Source organism: Callospermophilus lateralis, unplaced genomic scaffold, assembly GCF_048772815.1.
Source record: "Callospermophilus lateralis isolate mCalLat2 unplaced genomic scaffold, mCalLat2.hap1 Scaffold_341, whole genome shotgun sequence".
Lineage (NCBI taxonomy): Eukaryota > Metazoa > Chordata > Mammalia > Rodentia > Sciuridae > Callospermophilus > Callospermophilus lateralis.
The window spans coordinates 611077-628727 of record NW_027513930.1 but is presented as its reverse complement, the minus strand read 5'-3'; the positions used below and the strand labels follow the sequence as shown (position 1 = coordinate 628727).

Genomic DNA, 17651 nt, shown 5'->3' with positions numbered 1-17651 from the left:
TGTGTAGGAACATGCTGGGGTGGTGGATGGGCACAGTGGAGAGAACATGATTTCACAGAATGCCTTCTGTGAGTCCCAGCCCACTTCCAAACCCTTAGATAGCAATGACTTCACTTGCACATGCTCCTAGTCTTCTCATGGGGAATGGGAGTTATGAGGCTAATGTGCAGCCCCACAAAAAGCATTGGTGACGTGGAGGTGCAGGTTGGGAAACCAGATCGGGAAGGAGGTTCTTCTCCCCACTCTGAGACTCTTGCACACATTTACCCTGGAATCTCCATTGTCCCTTTAAACTTCCTCCAGCATTCACCTCCTTGGAAGGAGAGGGATGGGTGTCTATGGGGAAAGATCTCAAGTCAGGCTCTCCAGATTTTGTGATCAGGAGAGATGATCTTGGCCACTGACACAACTGGAATACGGGCATAGATAAGAGGCCTCGCTTCTTAACTAAGCAATGCTTTCTGTGTAGATGCTACTTCCCCTTCTCTTTTGCTGTGCTCCCTTTCATGTCACTTCCTGTGAGGGGTCCCTCCTGGAGAAATGCTTTCCCAGGACCCAGGGCTGAGACAGAATCTCTTCTCTGTGCTTCTTACTGGTGGATAAGCAGCTGCTTCATGGACAAGACAGCAGTGTCCAGTGTCCTCTACCTGTCCTAGTTCATTCATGCTGTCCTGAAGGCAGTACTAACAGTACCATCTTCCCTTTGAAAATGTCCCAATTTGTAGAACAAATTATATGGTCACCTTAATCATAAAATCTATCCATCCTGGTCATTGGCTTAGTTTTCCACATTCCACACCCACTGTAGGCTCCTTGAGGGATCCTGGTATTTCTCATTCATCTATACATTACCAGTGGGGTCGGTCCACAGTCCCCAGCACTGCATAATGATATCACAAACTAGTGGACAGATGGAGGACTCTCCCTCCAAGTAGAGGACAGGAACGTCAATGACTAATCAGCTAATGTACAGTATCTTAAAGCAGCAGCATGGTTCATATGAAAGAAAATCCTCCCCTGTGCTTCAAAGTTCAAGAGTTAGAAATGAACTTGGAGGCAAGCATTCAGGAGTACAGGCTTAACAGGGACCTCAGGTGTAGCCAAGTGAAAAAACTGAAGCTCACTGAGCACCCACATGGGCTGGAGAGATGCCCTCTAGATGGGTACACATGGGTGAAGGGGAAGGGGACAGAGTCAGGCTCTTGGATGAAGAGGCCCTGGAAGTCTCCTGGGAAAGCACCAGCAAATTGAAGAGCAGGAAGGAAAAGGGACTCCATTGTGATTAGAGGAGCCAGGGAGCCAGAAAGAAGAGGAAGGATGGATACAGAAACTATCTGGCCAAGATGGTGGTCGAGGGGTGGTACCAGCTGACTACCTGCTGGAGAGTCACAGATCTCCCAGGCACATCGTCACCAAAGCTTTAAGGTCATGACACAGATGCCAAGTGGTTCCAGCTCTGTCACAATTATCCTGTTTCCTGGAAAATGTTTAGATTCTCCATTGGTGAATCATTCAAGGTATCTCGGATGAACAAGTGGCCATCTGGGAGAGCATCTCTTGATCTTCTAAACTGCTAGATGGACTTACTCATGGAAGCAGGATGAAATGAATGTAAAATTTCATGCATGTTAAGCATAATTTATATACAATGTTCAAGTCACTCTTTAGGTACAGTTCTGTGAGTTCTTACAAATACAAGCAGTCACAAACATAAATACCATCACAATCAAGGGTTAGAACAGCTTTCTCTCCCTGGAAGCTTCCCCTGCCCCAGACTCTCCCTCCTCACCCACACCCAGCCTCCACCAAGCAGTAATTACTCTTCTCTGTCACGAAATCTGAGCTTTCTCTGGGACCTTCATATAAATGGAATCAACAGCATAAAATACTAACTGCATTTTAAAGCCAGTTCCCAACTAGACACATGCATCAAGAATTGATTAATGCATTTTGAAAATGCTACCTAGATTATGGCTACTCAAATTTTTGGGAAAAAATCTTTCCTACTTCTTTAAAAAGCACATAAATTTCTATAGTATTAAATGCTGCATAGAATATCTAAAACAATTTTAATGTGTTTAATTAGATGTAATGGGCCATTCTTTGACTTTCATTTGAACTGAGGCTATTGCAATAAAATATTTACTATTATAAGCAATAACATTGAAATGAAAGCCCTCATTTTTAAAAATAATTGGCTAATGTGTTTTAAGTACCAGTGAATGACAGAGACAAGCTAATCATTCTCTAAAATATGCCAACAGGCTATTTCTTCTCCCAAGCCAGGCCTATTCATATTCCCAAGAGTCATTTTCAATTTTCGTTTCCTTAAAGGAGACAAAATATCCAATTTTAATTTGACTCTTTTTTTTATTTGAAACACATGAATTCAAGTGAATAAGTGAATGGAGTTGCATTAAAACAGCAACACCTGGTGAAATATTATCAGATGTTCAGGAGGCCAGACATTTTTGTTTATTCAGAAAGATGCTTCCTGCAGGGAAGAAAAAAATGCAGCAATGTAACTCAATAATGGAAGATGCAAACACAAAGGAAAAAAAATCCAAAAATGATCTTTGCTCAATCCTGAATGCTAGAAATTTCAGATTATTTAATAATCAATTACTAACTGAGCTTGCAAAAAAACAGGTCTCTCTAGTTAAAACCTGAGTGTGCAGTGCTTCAGGGGTACAATGCATACTTTAAGCCACTTAGTGACATCTACCTTCCAACACAACCATGCACTGACTGCCATCTCCATGTTTGTGATGCCTGCAGCCCTAACTCCCAAGTTCCACATTCACTAAGCCCCCACCCTGCACAAAGGTGATGATATGGTAGGTGTGTGTATGGATGGATGGAGACGCACACAGTTCACTTTTCAACATGCAATTTAAAAATCAACCAATCCCAAATGGAGCTCAGCATATTTAGCCCTACTCCCTCATCTCTGGGGAGGTTCCCTGTCACAATGAATGGGTCCACCACAATGTATGATGCCCAAGTCAGAAATCCAGGATTCACCCCCATGCCTAGCTGTCTCTCAAGTCTAATCAGTGAGTAGGTCCTATAGCATTAAGCTCTTCTCAGACTTCTAAAAACTTCTTTCCAATCCCACCTCCATTGGTTAGCTCTGTCTGTTCTGCTCTCGTGTGCAGGCTGGTGGAGGGCTGCTAACTGGGGTTCCACCTACTCCAATATACCCACTGCTGCCCTGGTCCCCGTTCTCCAACATAAATTTGATTTGATAATCCTGCTGCTACCTTTATTTTATTCTGTTGACTTTATCCTGTGCCTGGCCTTTGTGCTTTGCACATGCTATTTCTTTGGCCGGGATAATTCTTCTTCCAAGAACCCCAGGATCTTTCCAGTCTTCTCCAGAATGCTTGTGCAGATCTCCGCCTTGCATATCCAGAACCTTGCAAACTGAATTTTACTGTAACCATCCTGTGCTACCTGGCTGTACATTGAAAAGCTGCAAACAATGGTGTGACTTTCTCTGACAGAAAGTAAATACCTAGTGCCTGGTCCATGAAGTAGGTACTCAAAGAATTTCCAAATGAATGCACAGAAACATAATTCCAAGAGCTCAGGACTCACTGTTTGCACTATATGCCCTGGTGTCTACTCAGAACAGCATTTCCAGGACCTGATGGGCAGGAACACTTGTTGCAACAGAACTCACATCCTGTCCATACTTGAGAGCAATAACCCTTGTTTCTCCAAAGCAATTCAGGAATTGCTAAGTAAGTGACTCACTGACTTAGATCCAATTTCCATGGCTGATTTGTAATTTCAAAGCTGTTGTTGTGCTGATATAAAAACTTTAAAAACAGGTGGATTATAGTCACTCAGGAGTATTATGTGACTTATATAACAATTAATTATATATAGTACATATATAATTACATAATTCATAAAAATATGTCAATATATACTATATGTTATGTATTAAATGAATATATATATATATATATATATATATATATAAATAAAAATCAGTTTCTACAGACACTTTTCCTGTCTTCCAGGACCTGTCATCTGGCAGGGAAGACATGTTAAATAAGTAATTAAAATAAAGGTGTGATGTATTACTGATAAGTAGTATGGATATTAAAGCCAGGATTCTGGTCAATGATTATAACATTCAAAGAAATTGAAAGTAGTCTTCCTCGTTTATGTTGATTAAATATTATAGAGAATGCTTCTAAGAGAATAGTGTCTAGTGTTTTAAGCTCATGTAGAATTTTGATCTCATCTCTGCTGATCACTACCTTTTAGGCAAAAAATTCGAACTTCTTGTATTGCTTTTCCCACATACAAAAAGAATTATGTTGTCTCTTCCTTATTTTTAGCAAATAGGTATAAAGATGAATTTACATCATATATTTTTTTCATTTTTAGATAATGGTGCTACATAGATGGGATTTTATTCCTTTCCTCAAATCTATTTTTATACTAAAATTGAAAATTATTTTTCTAATTCTACTTTTTAAATGCATGTGGCTATTTTTTTAGCTTTTAAGGTGATATGTGGACATTTCTCATAAAAAAGTAATTCATGTCACTTTATAGAGTATTGCAAAAGTCCTTTCTTGTCAATCTCATGACATGGAACAATTGTGAGGTGGGTTTATGCATATAAAGAATTTAAGCAGAGTTTATTGATTATAAATAAAATAGCTTAAATTTTTTTTTAAAAAGACATAATTTTAAAGGTTTTTTCTTATTAGTTCATTACAGTTTTACGTAATATTGGGGTTCATTCTGACACAATCATAAAGCATGGGATTAAGTGGCTCTGATTGGACCCTAATGCTTCCCTTTCCCTACCCTCTCCTCCCTCCCCACCCCGTTCCCCTTCCTTTACAATCCTGGTCATTCTTCTATTTACTTGGAGTTTTTTTTTTTTTTTTTTAATTCGTGCCTTATGGTTAGAAACAAAGGCAGCACTCACTGTGGTATGTTCACTGTGTACCCAGGTTTGATCAGATTCCTTCTGCAGTTCTCCCCCCCTCCCTGTCCTTCCTTCCTTTCCTTCAATCCTTACCTCTGTTCCACTATCTCTCATCTATTTTCAAGGAACTTCCCCCACCAAAAAAAGGACATATTCAAACTTTGTTTTTTTTTAATCTGACTTAGGCTTTGAATGATACTATAGATAGTAGAATGTTTATTTATTCAAAATGCATTTTTCTCTCAATAGACACTCAGTTATATGGATTCCCACTGATTATATATCTCTTATTCATTGAAGAATCCAAGTTTGCCTATCAAAATAATTAACTAATGAGAAAAAAATCAAATGAATTTCAAGTCTTATTATAAATAACTCAAACATTTTACCAAAAATTTTATCTTCCTTTCTATCCTCAAATGCATCCACGAATTCACATGTCCCCCAATGAATTCACTTGTCCCCTGAAAGAGACTAGAAACAGCCTTTATAAGTTGGAGCAGCCCAACGCTGAACCACCACAGCAAATCTAGCATTTGATGAGCTCCCCTGATTTGGCTGGAGCCTCAGTCCAAGTCAAGAGGGAAAGACAGGGGGCTTCCAAGTCAAGGGAAGGCTGCAGCCCACTCTGCTTGCCCCTGAACTTGGAGAAGAGTCAGATCTGAACGTTGTTCTATAATTGCTTCTAGCAGTCTTCTCCCTGAGCATCGAGGCCCTGGCTCGTCAATGCTTTTGCTGTCTAAGAGACAGAAACGAATTCAAACCATAGTTCTGGGAAGGACTGCAGCTCTTTGGACCGTCTCCTTAAACACATTTCTTACTCCTCACTTTACCTTCCTATATGAAAAATCTCCTTATTATGTGCAGCAGAGATGCTAGACATACAGAATGCTAAGTGGAGGGACAGTCGGCCCGAAGGGGCAGAGAACTATCTGTCTTTAGCAGGGACTCTGCTGCAGTGGCAAGCACATCTCCTGGAAAATGTACTCCTAGTTCTTCATTGGGCCATTTCCTTCCAAGGGGGAAAAAAAGAAGCCCAAACTTCCCAGCTTCTCTTGCTATTCAGTATAGCAGGGAACTAATTTACTAATTGATGATCAATAAGGTACAAGGGAAAATGCTATATGGGATTTCAGAGAAGTCTCTTATAATGGAGAAAGTATACCTATTTCTATCATCCTCCTTGTGTTTGCCTGGGATGTAAGTGCGAGGTTGGAGCTCAGGCAGTCTTCTTGGTTCATGAGGTGAGGATGGTGGCAGAGCATGAGGGCTGGTGCATGTGTGTGTACCTGAGTCGAGGCAGACCTGATGTCTACCTTCAGAGAGACCAAGGAACCACTGAACTCCTAAACAACACTCAAGAAACTCCTTTTTCAGCCAGTGTTACTTTCAACACTTTATTTGTAGCATAACCTTATCCTTAATGATCAATGTTTCTACCAATGTCATTATGCTAAAGGTTTATATTATACAACTAGGTGAGGCTCAGAATTATTGTCTATATTTAACAGATGAAAAAAACTAAGGATTGTACATGTCCAAGTCAGAAATTCCAGTTTAGACTCCGGAACTTACAACATCCCTGTACATTGTGGGAGTGAATCTCTCCTTTATGCCTTTAGCTAAACCTCTTAATCTTTTTAAAATCCCCTTTTAAAATTAAGATTAGAACCTCTGCCTACTCTGTATACTACTGTGAGGACAAGTGGCTTTATTGTTGTGTAACCCACAGAGTCCCGGGAAAATAATCGCTCTCTAATTCATGTATGCAATCAAACTACTAAAATGTCCCCACAACATAGTTAGCAATTGTTCAGAAGACTTAGCTTCTAGCACAGTCCAAAGGAACTGGTTTATACTGTCCTATTGAAACCAGTTTACAAAATCAAACTCCAAATCACTAATTAGCTTCCTGTTCCAGCAATCTCTTCTGTGTGGCACACACTGGGCTGGACTGGGTCTACCCACTTGGGTCCCAGTTTTGCCTGGTCCCCCTGTGCTTGCCTTTTAGGACGCTGTTTGCTGTCAAGGAATGGTGGCATTGCACATGCTGTGGGGTACTGACTCAGGAAAATCTCTCTGGGCCCATAATCTACAAGCAGTTCAACTGGATTGCCTGCAAAAGGACTTTGCAATTTTAGAAAAGGGATCTGAGTATGTTGTCCTGAGGTTTTACTGCATGTTTTTTTTTTTCTTCTCATTTTCAAAAGTAATCACTGGGAGTTGCTTCAGCACTTCAGATCACCTATAAGATTCTGGAATCCTGTACAAACAGTGAGGCTGAAAAGGCTCAGTGGTTTCACCCTAGAGTCAAAAAGGCCCAGATGTCAATCAGAGAAGACTAAAGAATCACTTTAGCAAATCACACAATCCCTCTAAGTTCTGGTTTCCTCCATAGCTCCAGAGATGTTTCAAGGAGATAATTTGTTTGCTCAGCTTCCTGTTGCTGGTGTAATGATTTACCCAAAACTCTGGGGCCTACACTCAGGCAAATGTATTCTCAAATGTTCTGGAGGTCAGAAGTCCAGTCTAGTTCTCAGTGGGCCAATATCAAGGCGTTAGCAGAGCCTAGCTCCTTCCCAAGGCTCTAGAACCTTCTGTGCTCCTTGGGACTGTTAGTAGAATTCACTCCCTGGAGGTCATGAAGCCAAGGCCCTGTTCCTGTGCCAGTGGTGCCTACTACAACCTACAATCCAGCCACATGCACGATGATCCTTCTTGTACCTCCCATCTGTCTGGGATCATCACATCTTTGAACATCAAATCTCCTTGGCCATCCTTCTGTCCTCCTCTTCCTCCTTTAAGGACTCAGGTGAGTTTGGACCCATACAACTAACTCAAGTTAATCTTTCTATCTGAAAGCTTAAATTCTACCACTTGCTGTAACATAGCCACGTGGTTTCAACCTATGGATACGGGCCCTTCGGGGTTGTTACTGTGATATTGCAAGCTGGGAGCACAGTATCTGGCAGATAGTAAGTACTTAATAAATAGTAATAACGGCTAGGACATATGCTTATTCTCTGCCAGGGATTGATCTCAGTGCTTTATGAATATTTATGCAGTTTGTCCATATAATCTTCTCAACATGAGGCATAAACTGTCATCATTTCCACTAACAAATGAGGCCCAGAAAGATGGGGTCACTTCACTGAGCTAGTAAAAGGCAGAAGGAAAATGCGAGGCCAGGCCCAGGGGCTCTTGAATTGTGCTTTTAACTCAGGTCATTCTACCTCTTCATTTCAATGCTATTATACAAACCAGTAAGCCTTGGCTGAAAGGAAACACCCGTGTTGTGTATGATTCAGCACAGGGGCCAGCAGCGTGTGTGTGTGTGTGTGTGTGTGTGTGTGTGTATAGATCTCTGCATGGGCTGTTGTGTTTTCATCTGCTCTTTGTTCTGCATGATGCTGCCTTGCTTCTGGGGCTGGCACTCCTTTACCATTCTGGTTGGTTTTCCCCAGAGGACTGGGGAAGAAACCCCTTGCTACAAGACAGGCTTCTATATGGGTAGGGATTCGATGAGGGGTTGTCTGTTTTCAGACTCCACCAACATGCGACTGTCACCATGAGAGTATCAGAGAACAAAACTAGCACTGTGCTGATTCTTGAACACCTCCTGGCCAACTGAGATGCTACGGTACTGAGGCTCATGTGGAAGACCTGCTGTGACCTTATGGAATATGAAAAGGAAGTCGGCGGCCACTTGTGTGGACAAGAGAATACCTTTCTTGCTCTTGCACCACTGTGTCCCCCTTCTTCCAGAAAGACAGCGCCCTGGGGGAGGCCCTGGGTTTACAGTCCAGGCTCACCAGACTGCACTCCTGGGCCTGAACCAACCTCTTCATGGGATTCTTTGAAAAATCCGGAGCAGAGGCTGAAAAGAATGAAAGGAGAGAGAATGAGAGATCATCGATTTAATGAGCACTGGATCATGTTTTTAACTTCCTGTAAATCTGAAAGGTTGACAGTACAGCCGTGTTTAGATTTAAGGTGACAGGCATGATGTTGGCACCAGATTTATTTGATTTATGGTGCACCACTCATGGGGTTTCACTGTTAAAAAAGAAATGTGTGCTATGGTGTTTGGGGCAGGCCCTAAATCTTGAAACAATTACTTTATGTAGGAATTTTTAATGTTGACTGTAAAGGCTTTAAAATAGCTCACTGAACTAAAGGAGATCACTTAGTACAGAAAACTTTTAAAAGCTCATCCCATGAAGACAGGTTAGGACTTACCTCTGCTGACTACCAGAGCACAGCACTTGGATAACCATTTGTGCAGAGGCAGTCTTGTGCACTGTACAAGTGCTGGCAGCCTCTCTGTCCTCCATCCACCAAATGCTAATATCACACAAGGGCCCCATCCCTCCCCCTACTTACAACCACCAATACTATCTGCAGGCATTTCCAAATACACTTTGAAGCAAGACTGTGTTCTGTTGAAAGCCGATGAGCTACCCAATCAGGGCCTTATTGCCCTCTGGCCATAAGGATTGGTCAGTGATAAGCAGATAGATGCATAATGACTCAAATCAGGCTACCTGAGGCCACTGATCGCAGGGCTATGGCTTGAGCTTAAGCTATTAAGAAAGCCATCATTTTTTTCCCCATGGATTGACTATGATAATAAACTCAATTTCTTGGGAAACTTCACATGGAACCTAATACCCATGATGATATTTGCACCCTAGATCAAGTTAGGCTGAAATCTGCAGTCTCCATTTAAATTGCATAGACTGATGAACTCCTTCCTTCCTCCCCCTTTAATTCCCTCCCTCTACCTCCCTTTCTTCTTTCTTTGCCTATTTTATGCTATGCCAAAACAGGATAAAATGTTGATTTTTCCATCATTTGCAATGTAAATGTCCTTTGGGAAAATTGCCCTAAACATGATAAAACATATAATTTCTCCTCTTACATCTGGTGCAACAAGAAGAAAAGAATTCATAATTCAGTTAGTGAAACCTTGGCTAATTAAGGCTTCAGTATGTCCAGTGTTGGACGAGAATAAAGACAAAAGCAACCCCTTTGCAATCAAATGGTATTGATTTCAATTTTGGTATTTGCTTTGATGGCCCATCAGCAGGAAAGGCCCAGATCACTTTTGCGTTAAGAAGCATTCCTTCACCACAAACCTGGAGCTGGACAGAGATGGGTCAGGCCAACACTTTCTTCCTTCTGTGGATTTACTTCAACTTTTGGTTTCTAATTTTGTCCCTCATCACTACTTTTCCTTAGAAATCATTCAAATGCATGCTTTGGTTAGAAACCCTGAATAATCATGTTTGACACTCTAAGTGTTACTAGATGCAGGAATCCAATATGTAAAGCACATACTTCAGTTTCTGGCAAGAAGGAAGGATTCAAGAACAATGAAGAGCAGAGAAAATTGGTCTTACCGACAACCTTGAGTTCAGCACTGGAATAGACGAGGCCATGTTTGTTTTCTGCGATACACTGGAACATGCCAGAATCAGTCACATATAAGTTTGATATTGTAAGGGCACTGTTTTCTATCTGTATTCTCTCCTAGACAATAACAAAAATGTCTTGCGCATGAGCAAAATTTTAGAAGAAAAAATGAGCACTACTCACTACCATTTCAATCAGACAAAACATGTCTACCTTTTCCTCAGTGTATTAAGCGGGCTCACCTGAAATTGAACCTTTTCCTTCTTTGAAAGATGAGAGACACACTGGAAATATGAATAAGCATCATACAGCCCCAAAGTACATTAGTAAAATAAATAGTAAATCCAGAAGTAAAATATGGAAGTCCTTTTATTTTTAACCCATGTTAAAGTTTCATACTTTAAAGGGTGTTCCATTGTATCAACTGAAAAGACTTTCACTACAGTTTTTAAAAACCGTGTGAGTTGGAAAATTATAAATTTATTGTATAAAAAGTGTTCTTGAAAACACACATATTTACCAGGGTTTTTTAAAGAAGTATGGATAATTATGTCTAGAAATGCAAAGGAACATAATTGGCTTAGTAAAAAAAAAAAAAAAAAAAAAAGAGCCAAGATTACATAGCTAGAGAGCGAAGGTGAATCAGAAAATCAGTGCTCAGGTAACAGGGCAACCGAGTAATAGATACAATTATTCTTCAGAGGCCATACAAGTTGAAAAACAGAAAAACTTTCTATATTTGATAAAAGAATACCTTCTCTGGTTTCAATACCAAAAGCATAGTGTATTATTTTATAGACTAAGTTCATGAAACCACAAATCACCCTTAGCCAATGAAAATATGCAAAGTTGCAAATATCTTCTCATTGGCAGACTGGGTACTTGACTGGGTTATTATTCTCCATTCATTCCACTCCTGAGATATAAAGAAAAAGAGTGAAAACCACGAGTCACTTTTGGTAGTGGGAACTAGAGAAAGCATTCAGGTAACACAGAGCAGGCTGAGGGCAGAATGACAGGCAGGCTGTCTTACCTCAAGCACCAGGACATCTCCATTCTTCAACCACCGGTAGGAGGGCTTGGGCTTTCCACTTGCCCGACATTCCCAGTAAAGACTCTCCTCCACAGCCATTTCCACATCTTTTATGAGCTGAACCAAATGAGGCTTTGCTGTAAAGCAAACAGCAAATAAAAAGTAAAAGCCTTATCCAGGTAAATATAAATGAATATTAGGCTCCAGGTAACAGATTAAAGTGACCAGGAAGACAGAATCATATTTAATCCACTAAGTATCTACTGAGTGGACGTATAAAATTTGAAGATGGATGCTGCAATCTCTCATTCCCTAAGCCAAATTCATTAAGCTTCTAATTCAGTTTTCCAAACTCTGCGATCTGTATGATATTCTTCAGGTGTCTATTAATAGAGAGTAATGCAGGTACACAAAGTTGATTTTTTTCAAGTGTATTTCTGAATCATGAGATCACAAGTGATGACAACTTAATAAGTGATTGACGGTAAAATGCTGGTCTTCATTAGGAACTAAATATTAATTTTCATAGGAAAGAAATTTCTATAACTGAGTAAAACAATTTCCATCAAGTTACAAATAACTCATAATTAAATACAAACCAGTGAACGTCTCAGGAACCTCTGAGTGAATTAAAATGAAACAGCAAAAGATGGATAAATTGGTTTCACTTGAATCATATGATATTTTTACCGGAAAGAGAAGAAACTGATGCAACTTTAAATTATGTATGCAAATCAGTTGGATCGAGTAGATTAATCATTTCCATTTATGTTTTACAAGGTATTTGGAAATTCTTTTTACAGATGAAAGCAATGTGCCACTTGCCATGGAAGCCACTCAATATACACAGTGTATTCCGCCAAGTCTCAGCTTGCAATCTAGATCCCAAACTGGGAGGTGAGATGTCTTACTGGTTTCATGTTGCATTATGCATGCAATGTGAACTGTGGAGTCGTATTTGCATTCCCCATATGGAGGAACAGTTTATCTATTTCTATTTAATTGCGACCATGGGAAGATTTGTCTCTCCATTTCTATCTCATAAAATTGCTTTTTTGTAAATGAAATTGAAATGAAACTCAGGCTATTTAGCTTTTACCAAAAATGTACCACCCTAAGTTTTTTCTTGTTTATTTTTTGTTGTTTTGTTTTTGTTTTTTATCTGTTTTATATAAAACTACTTGCCCAATATGAAGTATAGTTCAGTCCAAAATCACTGCTCTCCACTTTATATTACAACACGTTTTCCTTTTTCAGGAATTACCATGCTGAAATGGAATGAGATCTCAAATAAACTCATGGGTAAGATTTTGACGGAGATTTGAGTTGCCAGCAAAAATTTCCAAGCAATGTATATATTAGTATTCTTCTTCTCCAAATGGGAGGATCATTTGCTGGACCAAGCCAACCCTGGGATTATAACTGTCACATTAATCACAGTTTCCTCCTTTATCCATCACATGAGATCCAAATATTTTATCAGACCACGTTTTACATGAAATATTAGAACAGACAGAGAACTACATGGCATTTATTGAATGCACAATCTTAGTCTTCTAAAATGGAAACTTCCGTGAAACTCTATGTATTTAATTTCTGATTTATTTCTTAGGTACATATCATATTATCTATAAAACAGACTAAAGCAAGAGTCTACCTTCTTTATGAAGTACAGCAGATGATATTGGTTTTCTATTGTGAATTGTTTTCTTCTTTTTCTTATTTCTAAAATAACCTCATGTTTTCATTCTCTCTCTGCTCACCTTTCCCATAAACCCCAAGGAAACTTCACCTTTCACTGTGTTCCAGAAGGAGGATCTTACATTGTCTAATTCAGTTTCCGTTACAGTGATTGTTTTATGGGTAAACATGCAGCCAAAGAGATCTGAGGAGCAGGTGGCTAGACACCTCATCCCTCCTGCCCCTGGTCTGCTCCTCACTGTTTGTGGCCATTTTGGATTATAGCAGATGCCAACTCGTGGAAAAAGGAAAAGGACAAATGAGGAAAGAAAAGTAAAAATAAGAGACTGAGCCACAGTCTGATAACAAATTCCTGTTTCCCATCATCTGAGAAATATAGTGCTTTATGATTGAGGCAGGGATTCTGCTACAGAGAGGTAAAGACACTGCTGAAACATGAAGACAGCTGGACTTTGCTGTGCACTCTCTCCACGGTCACTTGTTTTCCTGGGAGGGAGCAAAAAAAGACACTAGCCTACGTAGGAACAAAGGTGAGTTCCTTTGTGGGGGCTTTGAGCTGTACAGCCATGTAAGTTAAGTGCTCATCTTCTCACCACTTCCACCATTTCCACATTGTCCCACCAACTGAGACCTGGACACCCAAGATGCTTCCCTCCATACCCAACTCCTTATGTCAAAGAAGAGACAATCAGAAGACAGAAGGACTTGCGCTACTAGTTCAGGTCTGTGTTTCATCTCTGACAGATCATAAAAGCTCAAGGTAACATAACAAGTATGGATCTTGTCAGAGCTTTTGCTTTCACAGACTTCAGATTTTTGATGGGGACCTGAGAAGTCCTACCATTTCAGTAACTGTCTGTGTACCCCGCTTGTCCCTGTAACATCCCCGTGTGCTAACCAGGTGGACACTGCACACTGCTTCAGTTCTCAGTTTCCAAAACAAATAGACCATAATCCAATTTGCCTTTCACAAAATTGGTGAATGCACACTAGTTTTTACAATGTCTCTAATGATTAAATTGCAAATTTGTATTCAATGAGCTTACATTTATATGTATTTTACAGATGCAATTTGTAAAACCATGTATTTATACTTTCCAAATCATATTTTCATCAAAACCAAGGGGCTTGAATTTTTTTAAAACAAAAGGAAATTGGAAATGAATTTTGAAAAGAAAAAGACAATCTAATTTTCCTCCAAAGAGACTCCAAATAAGGGTAACATTATTATTCTTTCCTTATCCAAATTGAGCAGTACATCAAATAAATGTGATTACAAATTAAAGGCAGCAAATAGAGTACAAATACTTTATTGTACAGGACCAAATAATACTGATAAACTCAACAAGATTCTGAGTTTATTTGGATTCTCTGATACAGTAATTGTAATTCTTCCCAGTAGGCAATTTTTTCTGCTTAGAAAAAGACAAAAAAGAAAGGTATAAAACCTCCTTTCATAGAGAAGAGAGCAGACAGAAAGGAGATCTCTCTCTAATGTATTAAGGGTATAAAAGGTCATTCTTAAAAAAGTATAAAATACTTCATTACCATATGATTTATTTTAAAATGCAAAGGAAATAAATATCCAACCTATTGCATATTTTTATTTCTTTTTAATTCCTTCCTGCCATGACAGATGTCCATCCTCACTGAGAAGAATAAGAAAGAATAAAATGCAGAACAAGTTAAAAAAGGAGATTCTGCTACAATCTCCCCACAATTTGCAAATCCAATTTGCCCAAGCCAGGGATGCTCACCATAGTAGGTGAGACGCCCTCTGGCCACATTCTTTCCTCGTGAATTCTCAGCGATGCATTCATAGGAGCCTGCATCTTCCTGCTGGAAGATAGGGATTTCAAGCACACCATTGAACTTCCTCAATTTGATTTTGCTGGGGAAAGGCATCCCATCACTTCTTCTCCAGTTAATCTGGGGTACAGGGCTAAGAAGAAAACCATCAATTGGTTTGCTATTGTCTGGAAGCCTTTTGGACTTGAAAAAAGAAAGCTTTGGTTAAGATAGATCCAAAGTGGTGGGTTTCAAATGTATAACATTCCAGTTTTCACTTACACACATGAGGCCAAAAGATTTAACCCTTGAAGTTGATATTTTAACAAAAATAAACTGCAGTTTTCTTGACTAAATTCATGATTTACAGGAAAAACAAAAAATAAAGCCTAAAATATATAATACAACAAACGGACATGAGAAAGAACACCATTTTAGTTCATGAAATTAGACAGCCATAGTAATTTTCTCCAAATCATCTTGAAAATTTCAAATTACATTATATATGTATACTATATATGCATATTTTTTCCTGCATTATTTCCTTCCTTCTAAATGTAAGTAAATTTTAGAAGTAAAGGGTAACCTGTCACAATCCACCCCAATCTCTTACAGCAACCCAGTGGTAGAGCACACAGAATGAACATAACAAAATTTACTTTCCAAGGGCAAAACATTCCAATTTCACAGTTGAACCTTTAGCTGCCGGGAGAGTTTCCGGAAACTGAACTTCAATTTTGGGCTCCTATTCACCCATCACACCTGTGAATGCAGAATATTAAGTTGATAGTCCTGCCTTTGAAATTGCCTTGTTTTCTTAAATAAAACTTTATTTTGCTCCATGGGGAACTAACTTTTTGCAGTGATTTAAGTTACTCACTGGTGCTAACCTGGCTCAAACATGCAACATTAATAAGCACTTAAGAACTTGGAATTCTCAGATTCATAAGTATTTACAAGTTGTCCCACTACAGGGAACACCGTACATTTTATACTGTAGAAAATGGGAGGCTTCTGTCACAATGTGGACATTTGTAGTCAAACTGAAATAAACAATGAATGCATTGAGACTTACTGAAACTTCCTTAGGAACCAAAATTATAGTGTAAAATTTACTTCATGATACCCCAGTAGCATAGACACCAACCTTAAACTTATTAAATGGCTCCCTGGAGTCAAGAAATGGTGACTTAATAAACAGGAGAGGTCAAACTCAATTTTAAGGGCCTGGAAGGTGTTTCCATACTGTGTGTTCTGGCATTGTGCCCTATTAGATGTGACTTAGTTAAAATGGGTCCCTAGCTAAGGGGCAGCAAATCTGTTCCCACTGCTGCTTCACAGACTCTTAAAACAGCAGCCATGGAGGTGTTGATGAAGCAGATTTTTAATTTTGTTTTTCAGTGATGCCTTTTAATCTCTAACAAAATACTCAGCACTTTAGGAACCTCCAGCGGGCAAGTCAGAGCAGGTGACTTCCTGGGCTTGATGGGAACAAAACCTGGGTCCCAGCTCTGGGTCCTCAGGCCTGCTTCAGTGCTCCCCTGCTGCCATCTTGAAATTCTTCATGATCTTTAAATGAGGAACCCCTGTTCCATTTGGCAGTGGTCTATGAAAGCTATGGAGGAGGTCCTGAGTAAGGATTATGTAAAGGACCTAGGGTTTATGTAATTAATTCTGTCACCTACTCATCAATAATCTTTGCCCCTCTGAGTGATAATTTTTCCAGATATATTTCTCACTTTTCCTAGCTCGCTTCTGCCTGTAGTCAGGACCCTATTTGCAGTCAGAGGACACCGAAACATTTCCTACCATCAGAGCGCAGCATCAGGGGTGTGGGGGAGCCCAGCACTCTGGCATGTGTCACCATATTTGTCACTACGCAGGTGTAATTCCCCACATCAGATGGCTCCACCTTGGCAATGTAGAGGTGCCCTGTCTCTTGAGAGACAAATCTCTGACTATCTGACTATCTTCTTCAACAAATGATGAATATTCATTGAAGATCCAAGCATAGGATAGTTCTAACAAAAGTTGGGGAGAGAGAAATAAATTCCATGATTAAAGTCAGTTTCTCCCAGTAGACCTGAAATATACAAAATCACCTTCGCTTCAAAGGCATGCTGGGTGGTTTTGCTGTGGTTCTAGAAGAGAAAGAGATGAAATGATTCTGCATTCCTTCTCTGCTATGATGGAAACAGTTGATCAGCACCCTCTGGGAGCCATGATATTGCTCTCAGCACCACTTATACTCCACAGGCCTCCTAACAGCCTCTGGCCTGGGTCTTCCTCCCTTTTAGCCTGTACTTTTGTACTGTGCATTCTATGCTATTTCAAAATTACCAACAGAATCAAGGCAATTCTGACATCAATCTTTGCACAACTTTCTATCTTCTTAGGAATAATGCATAATTGCTTAAACTCAGTAGGAGTCCCTTCAGGGCCAAGTCCCTGCTCAAAGTCTCTCAAAGCCTCTCTTTTTGTTTCCTTCACTTTCAGCATTGTTATTGTTTGGATGTGCAGTGCCCTCCCAAAGCTCCTAACTTAATGCAGAAATATTCAGAGGTAAAGTGACTAGATTGTCCGAGCTGCAATCTTAACCATCCATCTTACTTTTGATGGACTGACTGGGTGGTCACTAGGCAGGTAGGGCAGGGCTAGAGGAGGTGAGTCCCTGGGGGTATGTTGTGGAAGAGTATATCTTCTTGCAGTAGCTTCCCCCTGCCTTCTCTCAGCTTCCTGGCTACCATGAAAAGAGCA

At 39.8% G+C, this 17651-nt stretch overlaps 1 pseudogene; it reads right to left on the bottom strand.

The window, feature by feature from the left end:
• LOC143640580 (contactin-3-like) overlaps positions 1-16937 on the bottom strand; it is an 87358-nt pseudogene extending 70421 nt beyond the window's left edge.
• Positions 16938-17651: the final 714 nt, after the last annotated feature.